The 22,882-nt window shown below is 42.4% G+C and overlaps 1 long non-coding RNA gene across 1 annotated transcript in view; it reads right to left on the reverse strand.

The window, feature by feature from the left end:
- LOC134344760 (uncharacterized) overlaps positions 1-22,882 on the reverse strand; it is a 78,119-nt gene that overhangs the window by 18,709 nt on the left and 36,528 nt on the right. The gene's annotated exons all lie outside the window — the stretch shown is intronic.

Here is a 22,882-nt window from a genome sequence, read left to right on the forward strand (position 1 = left end):
AAGTGTGTTGGCTTTGTAGCTTCACTGGCCACAGGAGTAGTACCATAAGATTGGAGTGTGGAAAATTTTATTCCTTTGTTCAGGAAAGGGAATGAGATAACTCTGGGAATTATATAGTACATCAGTGATGAGCATAGGAGAGGATTCTTAGAGATAGGATTTACTGTAAGAGCACCTGGAGAAGCATCGTTTGATTAACCAAGAAGCTACAGAACCTGGGCCTTTGTACCTCCCTCTGCAACTGGATTCTCGACTTCCTAACCGGCAGACCGCAATCTATGCAGATCGGTAATAACATCGCCACTTCGCTGGTCATCAACACTGGTGCACCGCAGGGGTGTGTGCTTAGCCCACTGCTCTACTCTCTATACACCCATGACTGTGTGGCTAAGCATAGATCAAATGCTATCTGTAAATTTGTTGATGATATAACCTTTGTTTCCAGAATCTCAGATGGTGATGAGGGGAGTGAGATATACCAGCTAGTTGAGTAGTTTAATAATAACAACCTTGCAATCAGCATCAGTAAGACAAAAGAGCTGATCGAGGACTTCAGGACAGTTAAGATGAAGGAACACATACCAATCCTCATAGAGGAGTCAGAAGTGGAGAGAGTGAGCAGTTTCAAGTTCCTGGGTGTCAAGATCTCTGAGAATTTAACTGGGTACTTCCATATCGATGCAGTTTTAAAGAGGGCTATTCAGTAGCAATATTTCATCAGGAGTTTGGGGAGATTTGGTTTGTTACATAAAACACTCAAAAACTTCTACAGCTGCACCATGGAGGGCATCCTGACTGGCTGCATCACCATCTTGTATGGGGAGGGGGTGTTCCTGCACTGGATCGAAGTAAGAGAGTTGTAAAACTAGTCAACTCCAATCTCGGTCCTAGCCTCCATGGTATCCAAGATATCTTCCAGGAGCATGTGCCTCAGGAAAGTGGCCTCCATCATCAAGAACCCTCACTACCTAGGACATGCCCTCTTCTCATTGTTACCATCAGGAAGGAGGTACAGAAGTTCCTGAAGGCACACACTCAGTGATTCAGGGACAGCTTCTTCCCCTCTGCCATCCAATTTCTAAATAGATACTGAACCAATAAATACTACCTCACTACTCTTTTTTAAGTTTCTGTTTTTGCACTACTTAACTTAATTTGACCCGGCTGGTGGCGTAGTGGCATCAGCGTCGGACTTCGGGACGAAAGGTCCCGGGTTCGAATCCAGCCAGCCGGCTCCCCCGCATGCTTTCCATCCATGCTGGGTTACGAGCTGGTGATCTCTTTGGAAACTCATCCAGCAGAAGGCAATGGCAAACCACTGCTGTAACTTGCCTCGTACGTGAATCCCCACTACGTCAGAGAGGCATGGAGGGAAATCGTCCGCTAACCAGAGAAACTCTGGATGCGATGAACCTTTCCTTTCCTTTAACTTAATTTAACTATTTAATATACATATATGCTTACTGTAATTCCTTTTTTTCTATATTTATCACATTGCATTGTACTGTGCCGCAAGTTTACAAATTTCATGACATATGCTGGTGATATTATAGGACCATAGGACCATAAGACAAAGGAGCAGAAGTCGGCCATTCGGCCTATCGAGTCTGCTCCGCCATTTTATCATGAGCTGATCCATTCTCCCATTTAGTCCTGCTCCCCTGCCTTCTCACCATAACCTTTGATGCCCTGGCTACTCAGATACCTATCAATCTCTGCCTTAAATACACCCAATGACTTGGCGTCCACTGCCGCCCGTGGCAACAAATCCATAGATTTACCACCTGCAAATCAACCTTTTGTGATTCATGCACAAGCACTCCCAAGTCCCTCTGCACTGCAGCAAGCTGCAATTTATTTTCCATTTAAATAATAATCTGCTCTTTCATTTCTCCTTCCAGAGTGGGTGACCTCGTATTTACCAACATTGTACTGTATCTGCCAGAACCTTGCCCACTCATTTAACCTATCTATATCTCTCTTCAGACTCTCCGTATCTTCTGCACAATTTGCTTTTCCACTCAATTTAGTGTCATCAGCAAACCTAGATACACTACACTCTGTCCCCTCTTCCAGATCGTTAATGTATATTGTGAATAGTTGCGGGCCCAGCACTGACCCCTGCAGCACACTGCACACCTCTGATTTTATTTAATTTGATTCTGATTAAGGTGAGTCAGTGTGGCTTTGTGGGGAGCAGCTTGTGCCTCACAAGCCTGATTGAATTCTTCAAGGAAGAGACACAAATTGATGAAGGTAGAGCAGTGGGTGTGGTGTATATGCATTTTAGTAAGGGGTTAGATTTAAAAGACGTAAAAGTTATGTTAGATTTTTGAAGGATATAAAACGAAGCAAGTGGGAATTTTCTTTTAGACTTTTTAGACTGGGTCTTGAGTAGTGTGTGGAGGTTGAAAGTGGAAAACACGTCTGAAATGTACTGTTCCCTCCAGCAATTTATTGAGTAGTGTGCTGATCAACTAAAACTGAGCCATGACCTCAATGGAGGTCGCAGCTGGGCTCCATCTTGTATAGACAGCAAGTCTTATGAGAATAGGTGGAGCAAGCTACAGCTTTTAGCTTTGGAGTTACTTTTTACACCGTGAATGGTAGGTGCCTAGGAGTGCTGCAGAGGTGGGGGAGGAGAGGCGGAATCGGATACAGCAGTGGTATTTACAAAACTGTTTGACAGGCACATGCTTATGCAGGAAGTGGGGAATATGAATCATGTTCAGGCACAAAAGAATTAGTTTAATTTGGCATAATCTTGAAGGTTGAAGGACTTGTTCCTGTGCTGTACTGTTCTATGTTCTATATGCATATGGTTATTAGCATGATCTATTGCTTGCCTTTTCTTGCCTTTTATAGCTTGAAATTTCTCTTGCAGCAATTTTGCATCATAAGATTATTTCTGTAGAATAATTACCATTTTGTACTAATGGTCTTGCAGCGCTAATTCCCTCCTGTGAAAAAAAATGACAATATAAGCACAGCTTTGGCTACTACCTTGGCTTTATATTTGCATATTGAGCATGCATGCCTTTTTTCTGATAGTTAAAATATTTTAACATTTTATCTTGACATAAGACCAGCGAATAACTTCCTCCAGATATTCACAGCAGACTTATCTAGATCAACACACACAAAATGCTGGAGCAGCTCAGCAGGTTAGGCAGATTCTATGGAAATGAATAAACAGTTGACATTTTGGGCTGAGAGCCTTCTGAGCAAGGGGGAATAAAAAGGTGGGGGGGGTGAGGGAAAGGATAGTAACTAGAAGGTGACAGGTGAAGACAGGTGGGTGGGGAAAGGTAGAGAGGAAGGAATCTGATAGGAGAGGAGAGTGGACCATAGGGGAAAAGGAAGGAGGAGGGGACTCAGGGGGAGGTGATAGGTGGGTAAAAAAAGGTAAGAGGCTAGAGTGGGCAATAGAAGAAGAAGGGAGGAAGAGGGATTTTTTTTACTGGAAGGAGTAATCAATACGTAGGCCAAAATATAGTTGAAGGCTATAGATGGAATATAAGGTGCTTGTCCTCCATGCTAAAGTTGCCTCATTGTGAAACAAGAGGAGGCCACGGACTAACATGTCAGAATAGGAATGGGGATCAGAATTAAAATGCTTGGCCACTGGGAAGTTTGCTTTTGGTAGATAGAGTGGAGGTGCTCAACAAAGCGGGTCCCCCAATAAATAACAGGTATCGATAATGTGGAGGAAGTCACATCAGGAGCACCAGATACAATGGCCAACCCCAGCAGGCCTACAGGTGAAGTGCTGGCTCACCTGAAAGGACTGTTTGGGGCCCTGAATGGAGGTGATGGTGGAGGTGAGTGGACTGGTGTGGCACTTCGGCTGCATGCAGGGATAAGTGGCAGGCAGCAGATTAGTGGGGAGAGACAAATGGACAAGGGAATCACGGAGGGATCAATCCCTCTGGAAAGCAGAGAGAAGAGAGAAGGTAAAATATATGTTTGGTGGTAGGATCATTTTGAGTTGGTGGAAGTTGTGGAGAATGAAGTGTTGGATGCAGAGGCTTATGGGGTGGTACGTAAGGACAAGAGGAACTATCACTCTTAAGTGGGTTGGAAGATAGGGTGAGTGCCAATGTTCAGGAAAAGGAAGAGATGTGGGGGAGGGCAGCATCAGTGGTGGAGAAAAGGAAACCCGGTTCTTTGAAGAAGGATGATACCTCTGATAAAAGGAAAAGCCCCATCATGGGAACAGATATAGTTGAAACAAAGGAATGGAGAAAAGGGAATGGTACTTTTACAGGAGACAGGGTGGGAAGAGGTGTAGTCAAGATAACCATTGGAACTGGTATGTTTATAAAAGACCTCTGGCACACTGCTAGTGTCTTCCACAGTGAAAACAGATGCAAAGTACCCATTAAGTCCATCTGCTATTTCTTTATGCCCCATTACTACCTCACCAGCATCATTTTCCGGTGGTTCAGTATTAACTCTCAGCTTCATTTTACTCTTTATATAACTGAAAGAACTTGGTATCTTGCTTTATATTATTGGCTAGTTTGCCTCATCTTTCCCCTTCTTACAGCATTTTTAGTTGTCTTTTGTTGAATTTTAAAAGCTTCCCAATCATCCAACTTCCCACTCACTTTTCTTACCTTATATGCCCTTTCCTTGGCTTTTATGCAGTCCTTAACTTCCCTTGTCGGTCACGGTTGCCCACACCTGCCATTTAGGAACTTCTTCTGTGGGACATATCTATCCAGTACCTTGTGAATTATTCCCAGAAACTTTAGCCATCTCTGCTCTGTTGTCATCTTCACCAGTATCCTCCTCCAATCCACCTGGGCAAGCTCCTCTCTCATGCCTCATGCCTTTATTCCATTTATTCCATTGTGATACTGATTCATGTGACTTATGCTTCTCCCTCTCAAATTGTAGTATGAATTCAATCATATTACGATCACTGCCTCCTAAGTGTTCCTTTACATTAAGGTTCCTAATAAGATCTGGGTTATGATACAACACCCAATCTAAGACAACCTTTCCCCAAGTAGGCTCAAGCACAAGCTGCTCCAAAAAGCCATCTTGAAGGCATTCAACAAGTTCCCGCTCTTGCAATCTGACACCAACCTGATTTTCCCAATGCCCTTGCATATCGAAGTCCCCCATTACAATTGTGTCATTACCCTTATTACATGCCTTTCTCAGCTCCCTTTGCAATCTCAACCCCACATCTTGGCTACTAGTTGGAGGCCTGTATATGATTCCAGAATGGTTTTTTCACCCTTGCAGTTTCTTAACTCTACCCACAAATATTCAACATTCTCTGACCCTATGTCATCTCTTTCTAAAGACATAATTCCATCTTTTACCAACAGAACCACAGCATCACCTATGCCTTCTTGCCTGTCCTTTTGATACAAAGTATATCCTTTGATGTTAAGCTCCCAGCTATGGTCTTCTTTCAGCCACGACTCAGCCCACAACATCATACTGACCAATCTCTAATTGCGCCACGAGCTCATTCCAAACGCTACATGCACTTAAATACAGCACCTTCAGTCCTGCATTCTTCGCCTTTTTGAACTTTGCCTCTGTAGCAACAATTTAACTCTTTGCTCTGTTTGTATTTGTACCCAATCATTGGCTTATAGACTATAGACTGCAGGTGCATATTAAGGTGACAAGGTGTCAGAAAAAAGTCCAGTAAACTAAATCAAAATGTATGGCATTGCAGGGTATATGTCAGCATGGATCGAAGATTGGTTTTCCACAGCAGCCTGAGTGGGAAATAATGGCTGGAAATCTATAAATTGTGAAGTGCCCTAAGGTTCAGTTCTTGACTTTCTATTAATTATGATATACAGTTGTAGCCCCCAGGTAAGCCTCAGGCTCGCTCAGTTCACTTTCATCTAGGGGGAGCAGCCTTTGGCCCCGCCAAACTGGGTAATCAAGTTTGTGTGGATGCTGTGTGATGTACCCCCACCCTGCCAAATAACAGACAATACACCATATGCAATTAAATGATTACACTTTATAGATCTCACTGGAACTATGTAACTAATAGAGATAAATTATATAAGGAAAATAAAAGTCGCCAATCTTATCAAAGTTCAACCACTTCGTGCACAACAGTTGGAGCTCAATTACCGGAATCCTCTTTCCACCATTCGATCCCCTCCGACCACCTCGACCCGCCGCCTGGGACCAACCATGGTGGTCGACCAGACGCTCCACGTGAGTCTGTCTTCACCTCCTCTTCCTGCCGAAGACCCTGGGCCTCGGACTCCTGCTCAGGGTCTGTCCCGCCGCCCAGGGTCACAGCATCGCGTCTCCTCTCTCTGTCCCCATCGCGCCTTCTCCCTCAAAGCCCGTGAAACACAATAGCTTCCAGACACACAAGAAAGAATAACATCTATCCCAATTGGTTAGCAAATGAATACAATTCTCCTTATAACCCAAACAAGCTGCTAGGGAGAGAACTTTTTCACCAGTTATTATTACAGAAAAGCCATTTTAATTACAACATAACAAAGAAGCCATTTTGATAGCCTTCACAGTAAAATAAAGGAAGAAACCCCTTACACAGTATATGAATGACCTGGAGGAAGGGCAGGGTTTCAGGTATCTAAGTTTTTCAATGACATGGAAATAAGCGGGAGTGCATGTTGCATTGATGATATCAGGACTGCAACATAATAAAGATAGGTTGAGTGAGTGGGTGAAAACTTGGCAAATGGAAATGTGGGAAAGAGTGAGGTTGTGCACTTCAGTAAGTGGAATATAAAGGCAGAGATGATCGAAATGGAGTATTATCTAAATTGCAAACCATTGGAAGGCAAATGCAACAAGCAGTAAGTGGACAAATGATTTATTCACCCTTATTGCAAGAGGGCTGTAAGCTAGAATTAAGAAAGTTATTTCTCATTTGTCTGGAAAACTGATAAGGCCTCACCATATTTGTTAATAAGGGGGCAGATTATGCACAATTTTGCTGCCCTTATTTAAGATAGTATATATTTGCATTGTGAACAGTACAAAAGTGATTCACAGATGTTTCATAGGCGGGTAGGTAGTCCCAATTCTAGGAAATCCCAGCTTAAAATATTATATCTATGTTTGGAGTTCAAAAGAATAAAGGGTGAACTCATTTAGGGTCTTAAAGTTGGAATGCTTTCACTAGTGGGAGAGTCCTGAACAAGGAGATATCGATACAAGATGAGGTAGAACATACTGCAGTCTGACTAATAGCTTATAAAACCTCAGCAACATATCCTTGCTCTTATATTCTGGTGCTCTTGAAATGAACGGTAACATTGCATTTGCCTTTCCTTCCTTAACCTGCAAGTTAACCTTTAGCGAATCCTGTGTAAGGACTCCAAGGTCCCTATACACCTCTGATGTTTGAATTTGCTCCCCATTTAGAAAATAGTCTACACCTTTTTTCCTTCTACGAAAGGGCATGACCATACATTTTTCTACACTGCATTCCATCTGGCACTTCTTTGCTCATTCTCCCAGTCTGTCCAAGTCCTGCAGACTTACAACTTCCCCTACACTATTTACCTCACCATCAATATTTGTATCATCTGCAAACGTAGCCTCAAACACATCAATTTAATTATCCAAATCATTGATATATAACGTGAAAAGAAATGATTTCAAATACCGACCCCTGTGGAAAAACATTTGTCCCTGGCAGCCAACCAAAACAGGCCCCCTTTATTCCCAAACTTTGCCTCCTGCCAGTCAGCTAATTTTCTATTCTTGCTGGTATTTTTCTTGTAGTAACATGGGCTCTTATCTTGTTAAGCAGCCTCATGAGTGGCACCTTGTCAAACACCTTCCGAAAATCCAAGTAAACAACGTTCACTGACTAACAAGAGAAAACCTGCAGATGCTGGAAATCCAAGCAACACACACAAAATGCTGGAGGAACTCAGCAGACCAGACAGCATCTGTGGAAAAGAGTAAACAGTCGATGTTTTAGAGTCCTGCTGAAGGGTCACGATGGAAACCGTTAACTGTAATCTTTTCCATAGGTGTTGCCTGGCCTGCTGAGAGCATCCACTGATTCTCCTTTCTCAATCCTGCACGTTTTTTCCTCAAGGAATTCCAACAGATTTATCAAGCAAGATTTCTCCTTCAGGAAACCATGCTGACTTTGGCCTATTTTATCATGTGCATCAAAGTACCCCAAAACTTCACCTTTAATAATGGACTCTGGCATCTTCCCAACTGCTGAAGTCAGGATAACTGGCCTACATTTTCCTTTCTTATGCCCCCCCTCCCTTCTTAATGAGTGCAGTGACATTTGCAATTTTCCACTCCTCCGGAACCATTCCAGAATCTAGTGATTCTTGAAAATGATTACTAATACCTCCGGAATCTCTTTAGCTACCTCTTCGCTGTATGATATCTTAATAAATTGTTCAGTTCAATTACATAATGTTTACTATTATCTCTAATTGTGTTTTCAGATGGATATTTAACAGAATATCTCACTCAATCTGCTAAACTTACTTTGGGCCATATAACTTTTTGAACATATTTGAAAAGGAAAATGTTATCCTTGAACAAAATAATTACTCCATTTATAGAAATCAAATAAACAGCAGATGCTGGTACTGTAATCCGAAACAAACTAAATACTGGAATCAGCAAGTCATGAAGAGTCTGTGGAAAGACAAACAGAGAAAATGATTTAGATCAAAGATTCTTTGTCTGAGTTGAACATTATCTTTCCACAGATGCTGGCTGACCTGCTGAGTCTTTTCTGCATTTCCTCTTATTGTTATTATGGCTTAAAGCCATTCCATTTGATAACTGATCCTCAAGTTATAGCTGACTGAGACACACACTCTCCACTGTGGTAGTATCTGAATTCACTTGTACAAATGCCAGTTATGTTTGCTGATTCTTTTTTAATCTCTTCTGTAAATATTCTGTCTACAGCATTGAAGATTGATAGAAAACTAAAACTCTCCTCTAAACTAATTAGAGCAATCTGGTCAGTGTTCATTATTTCACATGCAGTTCTTCAGATGAGACTGTAAACCGATAGATTGGTTTACACTTTAATATCCACTTTCATAACCTTGTTAAAAATGTAGAATGGGCTAGCTCATTAGAAAAATTAACATATTTACCACACAGAATGATGAAGCATTTGGCATTTGTCTAGAACACTGATTCCCTTTCTCATCCTCTCATTTAGATAGCACTTAATAGCCTCACAGAACTCATGTGAGATAGACAATCAGACTCATAAATAAATAAAACCATAAAACCGTTATACAATTAAGTGTAAGAGACTAAAATAGATTAAATTGTTAATCCCAATCTAAACTCATTGGTCCTGCATGAATTCTACTTGTCATTTCACAGATCATAAGACCACAAGACTAAAGACATGGGACTAGAATTAGGCCATTCAGTCTATCATGTCTGTTCTGCCATTCAATCATGGCTGATCTATCATCCCTCTCAACCCCATTCTCCTGCTTTCTCCCTGTAAAATTTAATGCTTTGATTAACCATGAACTTGTCAACCTCTGCTTTATTTATACCCAGTGACTTGGCCTGCGCTGTCAAAGAAACAAATCCTATAGATTTGTCACCTTCTGGCTAAAATAATTCCTTTTTCTCTCTCTTCTGAATGGACATCTTTCTATTCTGGAACTGCGCCAAATTGTCCTGGCCTCCCCCACTATGGGAAACATCCCCTCAATATCCACTCTATCTAGCCCATTCAGTATTCAATAGGTTTCATTGAGACTCCACCTCGTTCTTCAAAAATCAAGCAAGTACAGGCCTGGAGCCTTCAAATGTTCCTCACGCACTAACCCTCTCATTCCTGTTAATAGTCCTGTGAATCTGCGCTGCACCCTCTCCAATGCCAGCATTTCCCTTCTTTGGTAAGAGGGCACAAAACTGTTCAGGATACTTCTAGTTAACCAATAGAAGGCAGAGAGTTGGTATAAATGTGTGTTTCTCCGGTTGGCAGTCAGTGGTGAGTGGGGTGCCGCAGGGGTCGGTGCTGGGCCCACAGCTGTTTACCATTTACATTGATGATTTGGAAGGGGGGAACTGAGCATAGCGTAGCAAAATTTGCTGATGACACTAAACTGAGTGGAAAAGCAAATTGTATAGAGGATGTGGAGAGCCTGCAGAGGGACAGGTTAAATGAGTTGGCCAAGGTCTGGCAGATGGAATACAATGTTGGTAAATGCGAGATCATCCACTTTGGAAGGAATAATAGAAGAGCAGACTTTTACTTAAATGGTGAAAGATTGCAGCATGCTGTTGTGCAGAGGGATTTGGGAGTGCTTGTTCATGAATTGCAAAAAGTTGGCCTGCAGGTACAACAGGTTATTAAGAAGGCAAACAGAATGTTGGTCTTTATTGCTAGAGGGATTGAATTCAAGAGCAGGGAGGTCATGCTGCAAATATACAGTGTACTAGTGAGGCCGCACCTGGAGTACTGTGTTCAATTCTGGTCTCCATACTTGAGGAAGGATATACTGGCTTTGGAGGCAGTGCAGAGGAGGTTCACCAGGTTGATTCCAGGGATGTAGGGGTTAACCTATGAGAAGAGATTGAGTCGCCTGAGACTATACTGTCTGGATTTCAGAAGAACGAGAGGGGACCCTATAGAAACATGCAAAATTTTGAAAGGGATGGATAAGATAGACAGCTGTTTCCATTGGTAGGTGAGACTAGAACTAGGGGACATTGCCTCAAGATTCAGGGGAGAATATTTAGGATGGAGATGAGGAGAAACTGTTTTTCCCAGAGAGTGGTGAACCTATGGAATTCTCTGCCCAGGGAAGCAATTGAAGATTCTTCGCTAAATATATCTAAGATACAGTTAGATAGATTTTTATATAGTAGGGGAATTAAGGGTTATGGGGAAAAGGCAGGTAGATGGAGCTGAGTTAACGGACAGATCAGCCACGATCTTATTGAATGGCAGGCAGGCTCGATGGGCCGGATGGCCTACACCTGCTCCTATTTCTTATGTTATATTCTTATGTTTACTACACTATATTCCATTTCCAATTTTTGACCTTTCTCCTGATCTGTCTGAGTTCTTCTGCAGACTCCTACCTTCCTCAGTATTACCTGTCCCTTCATATCATCTGTAAACCTGGCCACAAAGCCATCAGTTCCATCATCCAAATCGTTTTCATATATGTAACTTGAAAAGAAGAAGTCTCAACACCACTGCCTGTGGAACACCACTATTTGCCTGTAACCACCAGAAAACTTTATTGATAACGATCAATGCTAACAATGAAGAGGTGAGCAAAGGGTAGCAAAGGCAAGCAGTGTTGAAGGCGCAGGTGCAGGCGAGGCACGAGCGTGGTAAACAGAGACAAGTGGTGTCAGAGGCGCAGGGAAGGCCTGGTTATGGCGAGTGGAGTTGGGCCCAAGACAGAGTCAAGGCAGAGTCGTGGCATCCCCGAGAGCATGGGAAGTCCTGATGTCTAATCGGTTTAAGTGCTGGGCTGAATTGGAAAGGTCAGGTACAGTCCAAATTGTGGTGACGGGGTCCAAGTCCCTGAGCAGTCTAAGAGTGAGGAACAACCCAATATTTGGACGATTTTAGCGCGGGTCAGCGTGTCGGGACCAGAGGTGAGGCGAGGGCTGGTTCTGCTCACTGATCCATAGTGGTTACCCAGCTCCACACTGAAATGCGGTGCTGGCTGCTGTGATGCTTGGCTTTGCGTCCGTAGTCTCGTTACGTTTGCCCAGCCTTGTGATGAACTCTGGCTGTTGCTTGCTCTTTCATATGACACCAGTTATGAAGCTATTTGCTTACTTTTATTGTTTGCATGATTTGTTTTTTTTCTCTCTCTCTCTATGCACTGGGGGTTTGATGGCCTATTATTTAACGGGGTCTTTAAGGGTTTCTTTGTTTTGTGGCTGCCTGTAAGGAGACGAATCTGTAGGCTGTATAATGTATGCATACTTAGGTAATAAATGTACTTTGAACTTTAAAAAGGCCTTCTTTATTCTCACGTTGTGTTTCTTGTCTGTCAAGCAATATTCTATTCATTCTAGAATCCTTCCTGTAATACCTTGTTATCTTGTTAAGCAGCCTCAAGTACCTTGTCAAAGGCCTTCTGAATATCGAAGTAAACAACACACCACTGACTCTCCTTTGACTATCCTGCCTGTTACTACCTCAAAGAATTTCAACAGATTTGTCAGGCAAGATTTCCCCTGAAGGAAACTACGATGACTTTAGCTGTCTATTTTATTATGTGATTCCAAGTACCCACAAACCTCACTCTTCATAACGGACTCCAACATCTTCCCAACCACTGAAGTCAGGCTAAATGGCCTATAATTTCCTGCCTTTTGATTTCCCCCTTCTTAAGGAGTGGAGTGTCATTTGCAATTTTCCAGTTCTACAGAACCATTGCAGGATCAAGTGATTCTTGAAAGATCACTAATTGTGCCTCCACAATCTCTTCAGTTACCTCTTTTTGAACCCTGGTGTGTTGTCCATCTTGTCTGGGTGACTTATCTACCTTCAGATAGTGCAGCTTCCCAATTACAGGTGTCCCCCGCTTTTCAAACGTTCGCTTTACAAAACGTCACTGTTACGAAAGACCTACATTAGTTACCTGTTTTCGCTAACAGAAGGTGTTTTCACTGTTACGAGAAAAGGCAGCGCGCGAAAAAAAGCAGCACACCGTGCGCCCCGAGCAGCCACTCTCCCCCCAATTTGGAACAGCATTCTCGCTAGTATTGCTTAAACACGTGCCTGTGAGCAGCCGTTTGCAAGATGAGTTCTAAGGTATCGGAAAAGCCTGAAAAAGCTCATAAGGGTGTTACAGTTAGCATAAAACTAGACGTAATTAAGCATTTCGATCTAGTGAATGAAGTAAGGACAAAGTGAGTTTGGCTTGTGGAAGTTGACAAAGATGATGTTGAAGAGGTTTTGGCATCCAATGACCAAGAACTGATAGATGCAATTGGAAGAGGAAAGGATAACAATCAAAACCGAATGCAGTTGCGAACTGAACGTGAAGCAACTGCGTGAGATTTTCGCTGCAATGATAAAGTACGACTTTAATTTTGAAAGGGTACATCGGTTTAGGGCATATTTGCAAGATGGTTTGAGTGCTTACAAAGAACTGTATGATAGAAAAATGCGCGAGTGCACGAGGCTAAGCAGTCAAGCAAGCCTTCCACAGCAGACAACGAACCTCGACCTTCGACATCGAGGCAGGCAGTCATAGGAGAAGATGAGCTGCTCTAATGGAAACAGACGACGAGATGACACCCCAGTGTCCCACCACCCCAACCCCCAGGCTGCGGACAGATACTGATTCGTGGAGAATACAGTAGTAGCCGGGCAGCACCCAGCACGTCTTTAAGAAAAAAGCCGAAATAAACATGCTAATTAATTAGCTGCCACCCAGCACGTAAATGTCGGCCCAGATCAGAGACGACGCAATCGGCAATCGCCTCTGATCTGAGCCGACATTTATGTGCCGGGTGGCACCTAATAAATTAGCATGTTTATTTCGGCTTTTTTCTTAAAGATGTGCTGTGTGCCTCCCGGCTACCGCTGTACCCCTGCATGCTTCATGGCAATGTATCGGTTGGTGGCCCGGAGGGTGGGGGCCACTGCACCACCCCAACCTGCGATGACTCAGCCTAACACACCATCATCAGTGTGCTCGGCGCTGTCTTCCCGATTCCTGTAAATGATACATACATACTGGACATACATTATTTCTACTTTATATCGGCTGTGTATTTTTACGTGTTATTTCTTATGACTTTGCAGCTTCATAGCTTAAAGGTTACTGGAGAGCGCTTGCGCCGTGTTTTTGCCAAAAGCGCTTGCGTGAGATTTTTGCTATGGAGAACAGTACAGGCAATGGTTGTAGAAAAGTATTTCTACTTTATATAGGCTGTGTATTTATCATATCATTCCTGCCTTTACTATATGTTATTGTTATTTTAGGTTTTATGTGTTATTTGGCATGATTTAGTAGGTTATTTTTGGGTCTGCGAATGCTCACAAAATTTTCCCATATAAATAAATGGTAATTGCTTCTTCGCTTTATGACATTCCGGCTTACGAACCATTTCATAGGAACGCTCTACCTTCGGATGGCGGGGGAAACCTGTACCTTCTCTTTAGTAATAGCAAATACATCCATTTCTGTCTCCTGACACTCTCAAATTTCTGGCGTTCTGCTAATGTCTTCCAAGGTGAAGACTGATGCGAAATACTTATTCCCACACGTCAGTAAGAAAAAAAGAGCTGATTGTGGACTTCTAGAAGGGTAAGACGAAGGATCATATACCAATACTCATAATGGGATCAGAAGTGGGGAGAGTGAGCAGTTTCAAGTTCCTGGGTGTCAAGATCTCTGAGGATCTAACCTGGTCCCAACATATTGATGCAGTTATAAAGAAGGCAAGACAGCAGCCATACTGATTTCGTATGTCAACAAATACACTCAAACACTTCTATAGATGTACTGTAGAGAGATTCTGAAAGGCTGCATCACTGTCCGGTATGGGGGGTGGGCGCTACTGCACTGGACCGAAAGAAGCTGCAGAGGGTTGTAAATTCAGTCAGCTCCATCTTGTGTAGTAGCCTACAAAGTACCCAGGACATCTTCAAGGAGCAATGTCTCAGAAAGGCAGCGTCTGTTATTAAGGACCTCCAGCACCCAGGACATACCCTTTTCTCACTGTTACCATCAGGTAGGAGGTACAGAATCCTGAAGGCACACACTCAGCGATTCAAGAACAGCTTCTTCCCCTCTGCCATCCAATTCCTAAATGGACATTGAACCCTTGGACACTAGCTCACTTTTTTAATATATAGTATTTCTGCCTTTTTGCACGATTTTAATCTATTCAATACAGTATATGTATACTGTATGAAGTGTACTGAATAAGATTTATTCATTATTATTAGTATTTTCTTCTATATTATGTATTGCATTGAACTGCTGCTACTAAGTTAACAAATTTCATGTCACATGCCAGTGATAATAAACCTGATTCTGATTCTGATCTGTTTCCGATTCTTATTCAGATTGTCTGCCATTTCCTCGTCCCTCATTACTACCTCTCCAGTGTCATTTCCCAGAGGACCAATATCCACTCTTGCTTCTTTTTTACTATTTATACAGTATAACTGAAAACACCTTTGGTACCCTATTTTATATTATTGGCTAGCTTACTGTCATACTCAAACATGAGGAGCCCTGCGTTCACCAGCATTTTTATGTGTGTTACCGTCACACTACATCTTTTCTCACCTTATGCCCTTTCAGTTGCTTTGTGGTGATTTTTAAAAGCTTCTCAATCCTCAAGCTTCCCACTATTTTTTGCTATATTATATGCCCTCTGTTTCACTTTTATGTTGGCTTTGACTTCTCTTGTCAGCCACAGTTGTGTCATCTTGCCTTTAGAATACTTCTTACTCTTTGGGATGTATGTATCCCGTGCCTTGGGATGTCTATATCCTGTATCCTCATACTCAAACCACTGAAAACTACTGTGAGATTCATCAGGCTGTTAGAGGTATGTTGGCCTCTTTTTACTAGAGAATTTGAGGAGAAAAGATGTTCTTTTCTGCATTTAAACTGTTTCGACTTCCATTATCAGCCACAATTGTCTCATCCTCCGTTTAGATTTCTCCTTAGTTGGGATGTATCTATCCTGCACCTTCTGAATTGTCCCCAGAAACTCCTGCCATTGCTATCATCCCTACTAGTGTCCCCTTCCAATCAACTTTGGCCAGTGTCTCTCTCATGCCTCTGTTATTTACTCCACTTCATTTACTCCACTGATACATCTGACTTTATTATCTTAGACCATAAGATATAGGAGCAGAATTAGGCCATTTGGCCCCTCGAGTCTGCTCTGCCATTTCATCATGGCTGATCCAATTATCCTCTCAGCCCCAATCTCCTGACATCTCCCCATATTGCTTCATGTCCTGACCAATCAAGAATTTTTCAACCTCTGCCTTAAATGTACATAAAGACTTGGCCTCCACAGCTGCCTGTGGCAAAGAATTCCACATATTCACCACTCTCTGGCTAAAGAAATTCCACCTCATCTCCATTTTAAAAGGATGCCCCTCTTTTCTGGGGCTGTGCTCTCTGGCCTTAGACTCTTCCACCATTGAAACATTCTTTCCACATCCACTCGATCAAGGTCTTTAACCATTCAATAGGTTTCAATGAGGTCACCCCTTATTCTTCTGAATTGTAGTGAATACAGGCCAGGAGCCATCAAGCGTTCCTCATATGACACAACATTCAATGTTGGAATCATTTTCATGAACCTCCTTTGAATCCTCTCCAGTTTTAACACTTCCTTTCTAAGATAAGTGGCCAAAACTGCTCATAATGCTCCAAGTGAGGCTTCTCCAATGCTTTATAAGGTTTCAACATTACTTTCTTGCTTTTATATGCAATTAAACATTGCATTTGCCTTCATCACCACAGACTCAACTTGCAAATTAACCTATAGAGAATCCTGCACAAGGACTTTCAAGTCCCTTTGTGCCTCAGTTGTTTGTATTTTCTCTCCATTTAGAAAATAGTCAATCCTTTCACTTCTTCTATCAATGTACAGGACCATACACTTTCTAACACTATATTCCATCTGTCATTTCTTTGCCCATTCCCCTAATCTAAGTCCTTCTGTAGCCTCTCTACTTCCTCAAAACTACCTCCACCCATCTTCATATCGTCTGCAAACTTTGTGACAGAGCTGTCAATTTCATAATCCAAAATCATTGACATGTAATGAAAAAAGTATCGGTCCCTACACGAACTAGTGTGGAACACCACTAGTCACTTGCAGCCAACCAGAAAAATCTCACTTTATTCCCTCTCTTTGCCTCCTGCCACTCAACTGCTGCTTTATCCAAGCTTGAATCTTCCCTGTAATACCATGGGTTCGTAGCTTGTTAAGCAGCCTCGTCAAAGGCCTTCTGAAAATCCAAGTACACAATATCAACCAATTCACCTTTGTCTATCCTGTTTGTTATTTCTTCAAAGAATTCCAGCAGATTTGTCAGGCATGATATTATCATGTACCTCCAAGTACCCTGAAACCTCATCCTTAATAACCAATTCCAACATCTTCCCAAACACTAAGGTCAAACTATCTGGCCTATAGCTTCCTTCCTTCTGCCTCTATTCCTTCTTGAAGAGTGGAGTGTTATTTACAATTTTCCAGTCTTCCTGAACCATTCAACAATCTAGTGATTCTTGAAAGATCATTACTAATGCCTCCACAATCTCTTCAGCTACCTCTTTCAGAACCCTTGTGTGTATATCATCTAGTTTAGGTGACTTATCTACCTTCAGACCTTTCAGTTTCCCAAGAATCTTCTCTCTAGCTATGGTAAATTCACACACTTCATGCTTCCTGACACCTGGAATGTCCACCATACTGCTAGTGTCTTCCACAGTGAAGACTGATGCAAAATACTTATTCAGTTCATCTGCCATTTCCTTGTCCCCCATTACTACCCCTCCAGCATCGTTTTCCAGTGGTCCGATATCCACTTTCACCTCTCTTTTATACTTTATATATATGAAGAAACTTTTGGTACCCTCTCTAATATTATTGGCTAGCTTACTTTTGTACTCTATCTTGACCTTCTTAGTGAATTTTTAGCTGCCTTCCATTGGCTTTTAAAAGTTTCCCAATCCTCTAACTTCCGAGTAATATTTGCACTATTATATGCTCTCTTTTTGGCTTTTATGTTGGCTTTGACTTCTCTTGTTAGCCACATTTATGTCATTTTTCCTTTAGAATACTTCTTCCTCTTTGGGATGTATATATCCTGTGCCTCCCAAATTGCTTCCAGAAATTCTAGCCATTGCTGCTCTGCCGTCATCCCCGCCAGTGTTCTCTTCCAATCAATTCTGGCCATCTCCTCCCTTATGCCTCTGTAATTCACTTTACTCCACTGTAATACTGATACATCTGACTTTAGCTTCTCCTTCTCAGAATTTAGGGTGAATTCGATCATATTATGATCAGTTTTCCCTAAGGTTTCCTTTACCTTAAAGCTGATTCACTGCACAACACCCAATCCAGAATAGCTGATCCCCTTGTGGGCTCAACCATGAGCTGCTCTAAAGAGCCATCTCATAGACACTCTAGAAATTCACCCTCTTGAAATCCAGAACCAACCTGAATTTCCTAATAAGCCTGCATATTGAAATCCCCCATGACTTTTGTAACATTGGCCTTTTGGCATGCACTTTCTATCTCTCATTGTAATTCATAGACAACATCCTTACTACTGTATGAGGGCCTGTATACAACTCCCACCAAGGTATTTTTACCCTTGCAGTTTCTTAGCTCTATCTACAATGATTCAGCACCTTCTGACCCTATGTCACCTCTTTCTAATGATCTGATTTCATTTTTTACCAACGCCGCCCCTCTGCCTTCCTGCCTGTCCTTTCGATAGAATATGTATCCTTGGACATTATGCTCCCAGCTAAAATCTCCTTTCAACCTCGATTCAGTGATCCCCACATCATACCTGTCAATGTGGAACTGTTCTACAAGTTCATCCACCTCATTCCATGTACTGTGACCATTCAAATATAACACATTCAGTCCTGTATTCATCCTTTTCGATTTTGTCCACCTTTTATGTTGCAACTCATCCTGTTGACTGCAATTTTGCTCTATCTACAGCCTCTCCTCACTACACATTGCCTTTGTTTGTAAACCAGCTACCTCATCTTCAGCACTATTATCTGCCTTTCCTATGATACTCCTTGCACTGAAATACAGGCAGGTCAGGAAACTAGTCGCACCATGCTCAACCTTTTTATTCCTAACTTTGTCTGAGGTCTTACCAACATCTACCTCCACAACCTCTCCACTACCTGTTCTGGCACTGTGGTTCCCAGCCCCCTGCAACTCTACTTTAAACCCCACTGTGCAGCATTAACAAACATTCCAGCTAGGATATTAGTTCCCCTCCAGTTCAGCTGCAAACCGCCCCTTTTATACAGGTTCCAGCTTCCCTGGAAAAGAACCTAATGTTCCAAATATTTTATGCCCTCCCTCCTGTACCAACTCCTTAGCCATGTATTAAACTGTATAATCTTCCGACTTCTGGCCTCACTAGCAATCCTGAGATCAAAATGTTGGTGGTCCTGCCCTTTAACTTAGCACGTAGCTCCCTGAACTCCATATGCAGAACCTTGTCACCCATCCGACCCATGTCATTTGTACCTACGTGGACCACAACTTCTGGCTGTTCAGCACTTAAGATATCCTGGAACCTGGCACCTGTGAGGCAACGTATCATCCTGGAATCTTGTTCTTGCTCACAGAATCTCCCAAAGTGTGCCTCTTCTCCCCACTTCCTTTCGGAATCACAGAGGCAGACCCGATCCGACCGCTGTGACTTTCCTCTTTTAGGTTACCCCCACCCCGCCAACAGTGATGAGGGGGGTGGCCACAAGGGTAGCCTGCTTTGGCTCCTTAATCCTTTTCCCCTTCCTGACTGTCACCCTGTTCTGTGTCCTACTCCTTGGGTGTAACAACCTCTCTATATACCCTGTCTATCACCCCTCAGTCCCCTGAATGATTTCGAGTTTATCCAGTTCCAGCTCTGACTCCTTAACTTTAGGGTGCACTCTATCACATTATGATCAGTTTCTGCTTAGAGTTCCTTCACCTTAAGCTCCCTAATCAAATTTGTTTAATTTCACAATATCCAATCCAGAAATGCCTTTTCCTTAGTGGGCTCAACCACAAGCTGCTCTAAAAAGCCATCTCCATATGCATTCTACAAATTCCTTCTCTTGGGATCCAGCACCAACCTGATTTTCCCAATTTACCTAAATATTGAAATCTCCCATGGCTACCATAGCATTCACCCTTTTACATGCCCTTTTTTTTAATCTCCCATTGTAATTTGTACCCATATCCTTGCTACTGTCCAGAGACTTGCATTTAACTCTATCAGATTCTTTCTACTTTACTGTTTCTTAACTCTTCCCACAAGTGTGTCATCCTATTTAATTTTTTTTTTAACCACCAGAGCCACCCCATCCCCTTTGACTACCTGTACGACCTTTCAATACAATATGCATCTTTGGATGTTATGCTCCCAACTATGATCCATCAGCCATGACTCAATGATGGCAATAACGTTATACAGTTATACAGTACTTAATGCAAAAGTCTTAGGCACCCTAGATTTCACCCTGGTTACAGATAGTGTGGCCTCCACAAAGCACAGATCTCAACATCATTGAGGCTGTCTGGGATTAGCTGGAGAGACAGAAGCAAGGAAGATCACCAAGGTCTGCAGGAAAACTGTGGTAAGTTCTCCAAGACGCTTGGAACAACCTACCACCCGATTTTCTTTAAAAACTGCATGACAGTGTACTTAAGAGAATTAATGCAGTTTTAAAGGCAAAGGACGATCATACTTAGTGTTGATTTGATTTTTTTTTACTGAATACTGATTTGATTTAGTTTTTTACAGTTTATCTCTCTTTATAGTAAGTTTTTTTGATATTTAGAAAAATTTTTGAAAGCATCTTCAATTACTAATTTTTTTTACATGTGCCCAAGACTTTTGTGCCGTTCCGTAGCTGCCAATCTCCAACTACTCTGCAAGATCATATTCCGTATTCTGTGTGCATTCAAATATAACACCTTCGGTTCTGTATTCATCACCTTTTTTGTTTTTGCCCCCACGTTACATTTCAACTTATGTCACTGCTCTATCATTTTGCTGTCTTTCCTCACAGTATCCGCATCTATTTGTATTCCAACTGCCCCAGCCTCAACACTATCACTTCAGTTCCCATCCCCCTGCCAAGTAAGTTTAAAATCTTCCCAACAGCTCTAGCAATTCTGCCCGCAAGGATATTGGTGTCCCTCGAGTTCTGATGTAACCCACCTTTTTGTATAGGTCATACCTTCTCCAAAGAGATCTCACTGAACCCAAAACCTGAAACCTTGTTCCCTGCACCAATTGCTCAGCCACGCATTCATCTGCCAAATCATCCTATACTGACCCTCACTGGTGTGTGGCACAGACAGCAGTCCAGAGATTAGTACCATTGAGGTCCTACTTTTAAGCTTTTTACCAAACTCCATATATTCCCTCTTCGGGACCTGATTGCTTTTCCTAGCTATGTTCTTGGTACCAAATGTACCACGACTTCTGCCTGTTCATCTTCCCCCTTTAGAACACTGTAGACATGATCTGAGATGTCCCAGGCCCTCGCACCTGGGAGGCAACATACGGTCCTGTTATCTCTTTAACGTTCACTGCATCTCATGTCTGCTCCTCTAATGATGGAATCCTCTAGCATTACTGTAGTCCTCCTCTCTCCCCTTCCCTTCTGAGCCACAAAGCCAGACTCAGTTCCAGAGGCCCGGTCGCTGCAGCTTACCCCGAGTAGCACGTACCCTCCCCCGATAATATCCAAGCATGCTTACTGAGAGGAATAGCCACAGTGTATTCTGATCCCTGACTAATTTAATTCTATGTGTCTTTGCTATCTGACATATTTCTTTGCATACCAAAAATGAACTTCCTCTTTTTCACTGTGTGCTTGATTCCTGCTGGAAAGTCAAAACTCTCAGTGAAGGTATTGGCTTCGGACCCACTGAGAATACATTAAAAACTATGATCATCAGTGGTTATCCTTCTCTCTGCACATTACACCTCAGGAAAGGACTGTACTGGTGATCTGGAGGTTTACTGGAAGACTTATAGCTGCAACGTCTTTGTGGCATGATCCAGTGCTTTGCATTTTAAATTTAAAAGTGACTTTCTATTTGACAGATCTAAGGATTCTTTGAGGATACAGCTACCATGGTGGATGAAGAGAAAATATGATTTGGATATACCCAGTTGACAAAAGGTGTTTGGTAACAAGACGTGTGAATGGTTATCACGCAATATGAGGGCTCACTGAGATGAAGGTGATATGTACACAGGGATGGAATGCTGATTCAGGCACAGAGGGCAGAGTTTGTTGTGTGAGTTGCTGGGGCCAGATGCCACTTGTCAATGATAGAGCATTTATACCTTATATCAAACACAGAGGACAGAGGATTGGAGTAAATGGGTCTTTCTGCAAGTGTCGTCATGCCTCTAGAACCAACTTAACATGCCCATTACTTACTAGCCCTGACCCCAACTGTATGTCTTTGGTATATGGGAGGAAACCAGATCTCCTGGAGGAAACCCTCACAGTCACAGGGAGAACATACATACTCCTTACAGATAGAGGTGATAATTGAACCCCGATAAGTGATCACTGGCACTGTAAAGTGATGTACTGACCACTACACTACTCCTTTAATTGGAAGTTACTTTAAAAAAAAGCAACTCCCACACTGAAAAGCAATCATACACAATTAAAGATAATTAATTACATTCAAATCAAATAAAAAAATAGTGTAACTACTATTTTCCCAGAAGGCATTCCTTCTGTGCATTCAAAGGGATGACTGAGGCCTGGTGGGTAGATTTCCCAGCTGGAGAAGTCTGCAGAAGTTTGCACTGCGCTGGGATTTCACGGGAGCTGACATGTGCCACACATGGCAAGCTGGCAACACAGCAGTATAGCAGAAGATGCTGAAGCTCATAGCAACATAGGCCTCTGCAAATAAATACAGGCAACTACAATAGAAGCACTGGTCCTTGGGGAAATATTCTCCATGACCTTGGCACTCAGGTCTCTCGGGAACTCAGAGCTCCAAAATTACATCCTCTCTTCTAAACAATTCTCACAAATGGTTATACTTAAGACTAAATAGACAGTTAGTGATGCAGTGTAAAAGCTATGCTTTTGTGGTGGTGATTTGGGAAAGGGGAGCGAATTTTCAAATGTAAAATTAGAGCACGTGATCA

This window comes from Mobula hypostoma, chromosome 4 (assembly GCF_963921235.1).
Source record: "Mobula hypostoma chromosome 4, sMobHyp1.1, whole genome shotgun sequence".
NCBI lineage: Eukaryota > Metazoa > Chordata > Chondrichthyes > Myliobatiformes > Myliobatidae > Mobula > Mobula hypostoma.